This window comes from Triticum urartu, chromosome 3 (genome assembly GCF_003073215.2).
Source record: "Triticum urartu cultivar G1812 chromosome 3, Tu2.1, whole genome shotgun sequence".
Taxonomy (NCBI): domain Eukaryota; kingdom Viridiplantae; phylum Streptophyta; class Magnoliopsida; order Poales; family Poaceae; genus Triticum; species Triticum urartu.
In genome coordinates this window covers 14559096-14562587 of record NC_053024.1, presented here as the reverse complement: position 1 = coordinate 14562587, position 3492 = coordinate 14559096, and the positions used below count along the sequence as shown (strand labels likewise).

At 42.9% G+C, this 3492-nt stretch overlaps 1 long non-coding RNA gene across 2 annotated transcripts; it reads left to right on the top strand.

Annotated features, from left to right (window-relative positions):
* Window positions 1-369: 369 nt before the first annotated feature.
* LOC125547672 lies at window positions 370-2842 on the top strand. Of its 2 annotated transcripts, XR_007300725.1 has the most exons (4): window positions 370-435; window positions 539-590; window positions 1708-1787; window positions 2433-2842. It is a non-coding gene; the product is annotated as an uncharacterized LOC125547672 (long non-coding RNA). The 2 variants fall into 2 exon arrangements; XR_007300724.1 differs by lacking the exons at window positions 370-435; window positions 539-590 and adding an exon at window positions 611-815.
* The last annotated feature ends 650 nt before the right edge of the window (window positions 2843-3492 follow it).

Here is a 3492-nt window from a genome sequence, read left to right as displayed (position 1 = left end):
TCAACGGGATCATCGGGTCTCCGGCGGCTCGTTCCCCTCGCGCAACTGCTCCCCTCCTCCCCGCCCTCCCTGCGCTCCAGATCCGGCCCCGACGAAGCCATGGTGAGTCCCGTCGCGGCGTCTGGCCACCCGGCGACGGCGGGGATCCGCTGCTGCAGCGCCTCCATGCGGGGACCTGCGAGGCCGCGCCGTGGCTGCGGGACGCCTCCAGGAACTCGGCCCGTGACCTGCTCTCCTGGACCAAGCAGGGCAGCGGCCTCCGTGCCATCCTCATCATCTCAGTGAGCCCCCTACTTTCCTTTTCCGCGCCATCCTCCCCCTGCTTTCCTTTTCCGCGCCATCCTCCTAAAAACCTGAAGATGCTCTTCAGGTAGTCGAAGGCTTTCCTTGTCCTTCGTGATTGATGATGATGCTAATGTGTGCTCTGCTCACAGTGTAAGTCCATCCATTATTCGATTGTTTGTCAGCTTCAGTCAACTACTCGACTGTTTGGTTTTCTCTCACTCACAGAATTGATGTGTTGCCTGATTGATTGTAGGCTCGCTCGACTTGCTTGTGTGTTCTCCACAGCCATTCTTTTGTAGAGCCTGGTAAGCTAGCTTCGGTAACTCTTGTTTCAGTTAATTACCCGCTGTCTGCGCTTCAGTAACTCTGAGATGAGACAGTCTGCTTTCACCTTCTATTCATTTCTACACTTGGTTCATGCCGTTACTCTGTCTATGCATTGTGGGAGCACTTGTGCTCAAGAGGCACTGGGTAGTGGCTGGCGTACCAAGCTGGGAGGATGAGAGAACCAAAGGAGGGGGAGGAAGTGGGTATGCACATGTGTTTGATACAAGAGTTTTGCTGATTGAGTTTGCTGATTGAGTTCTGAGTATTACGCAATCCTTCTTTTCGTATGATAATTCTGGAAGTATCACAAAGACTTCTACGCTTTTGTCATGGTATTTTGCCATTGATGTTTCCTTGATGTGCATTAATATGCATAAAAGGGCGTATGCTAGTTCATTATTTGTCTGCTGATGCATTAGTTGTGCAGCTGCTTGCGTCCAATGTCAGTGGCAATTCGAGCACTGTAATTCACTAAAAAATGTGGTGTGACTGTGCTGCTCTAAAATGTTTTCCCTGTTTGCTTTTTTCCATTGGATACTATGTTGGTCTGCTAGTCTTAAACAAACAGAAATTGAGTTGCATGTCCAACACAACCACAGAAAGAAACACGAGTTCAAGATCGGCGACCAGTTTTTTCGGAGGCATATATAGTAATGCATTATAAATAAGTTTGTATGTGTTGGTCTAATTAGTTTGTATGCTGCATCATATATAGTACTGCTAATTAGTTTGTATGCTGTTGACTTAGCTTGACCCAGAACATATCATATAGTACTGCATTATAGTACTGCAAGATCGGTGAGAGAGAGGCATAGTCTAATTGCGAATCCATGTGTGTGCATTTCTGTCTTATTGGAATATGTTGAGTACATATTGGAATATGCTAAATGCTATTGCCTGATATAGTATAAGTATGAGCTACAGCTTTATGCATATTTGTTTTGTATTTTTTATAAATGATGATAGTTTGTGCAAGATGTTCACATGTTATTTTATTTTTTGACTAAATTCTCTTATGCCCTTGACTTAGCTTGACCCAGAACAGCAGCATCCTTGATGCGCGTACTGACCTTAACCTCGTTCTTTCTCTCACAGACTCGAAGGAGACCATACGCAAGGCACCTCCTCTTCGGTTGTGAGAGTGTCCAGGGGTCGTGGGTGCGGCTAATGCCTATGTATGTGGCGCACTTGACACTGCGCTCTCTTTAAGGGCACATATCATTTTTTTAACTCTGCTATCTTTTCCCAAGTCTTTATTATCTTGCCTAGCCTTGTACTGATATGTATTGTTTGATGCTAATTACCCAAGTTAGTGCATGATGTTAAGGATAACCAGAGAACACTTGCCTAAGTTTATAAGATATGACATGTGACAGCCCTAGCCTGCTAGCCTCGCAGTCGTAGCTTCACAAGCAACCCAGCATCCTCTCATCTTTCCTCAACCTATACATCTTTTATTCTTCAGATTTTTCTTCCATTAAGCTACCGGTCTGATGGATGGTGCTTGCTGGCTTGCTGCTCTTTGAATGCTTGTGCTGCTGTACTGTGCTTCTCTAGTTGTTTGAATGCTTTTGCTGCTAGCCTGCTGGGCTGCTACTAGCTTGAATAAGTGTGCACTTGTGCTGCTGATTTAATGCTTATGCTCACGCTGCTATTGATTAATTGAACAGAACCAACTCCAACAAGTGATAAGTACATGTTAATTATTATTAGCTTCAAAATCTGATCGATGCCTTCTTGCAATAACAATAAGCATGAGAATTTTTTGGTAGTTTCTATGCCACTTTTCTACTCTGATATTTTCTTGTGTGCTATACCAGAATTTATAATTTCCTGAGCAATGCACATGGACGATATCTGGAGCGGTCAAGAGGATGAGCTGATTTTTGAAAAAAAGTTTGAAGAGGTATCTACTGCCCTTTTGTTTTGGTGCTCATTCTTCTTAAACTGCTGATGCTTGAGGTGGTATTAGTGTTGTTGAACTGATAGCCTTGCTATGAGCTATTGATGTGAACCTGCAATGCAGGATGTACTGCAGGTGCATGTCCTTGTGGTACTATGAGATTTATTGGCTGTTTGGAGATGTACTGATATTGTGCCATGTATTTTATTATCTATATGATTACACATCAGTTTTACTATCAAAATATGAACTGTAGCAGTCACTATATTGGGTCGCTCTTCGGGTCACTTCTGGATGGTCTTGGTTAGAGTCTTGTTTAGAGTCTGGGTTGGCAAACATGAATAGTTTTACTTTCTGTCTTCTATGAAAAGCACCTATCGTATGTCTCAGAGACAAACTTGTAAATCATGCTTTCGATAACATCATGCTCTGACACCTTGCTCTTTCCGAGATTTTCCTGAGATGTGTACGTATGTGTCCTGCATAATAAGTGCTTGTTCATGTTTGGTTTTCTCTAAACTTTGTTTGTATGATTAAGGGCAAATTTACTTGGTTCTTTTCTCTAAACTGTGCTTGGAACATTCGTTTTTATGATCTAAAATTGCCTTCCTGTGATGATGCGGGTGCCCAGTTTGTGCTTGCTACCAAAGGAGCTCCATGTTGAAGAAGATTTAAGACACTTGTAGAGCTACAGGGTTAACACCAGGGCACTGTATCACGTGTAGAGCTTGTATATGTTAGAGCTTATTATGTGTAGAGCTTGTAAAGTATATGTTATTTGTACAATAGGAGCTCTGTACTGAATCTGGCTGATAATATTTGGAGTATTATGTGTGTGTTTTGTTTGTGCCAATTTAAATACTGGTTATTTATTTACTGTTAAATTGAAATATGAAGAATATGAACTTGCTAGCTGGGACCCACGTACCTGAACCTGACATCCGGGACCCATTTGACTAGTGGACCTTTTTTATACT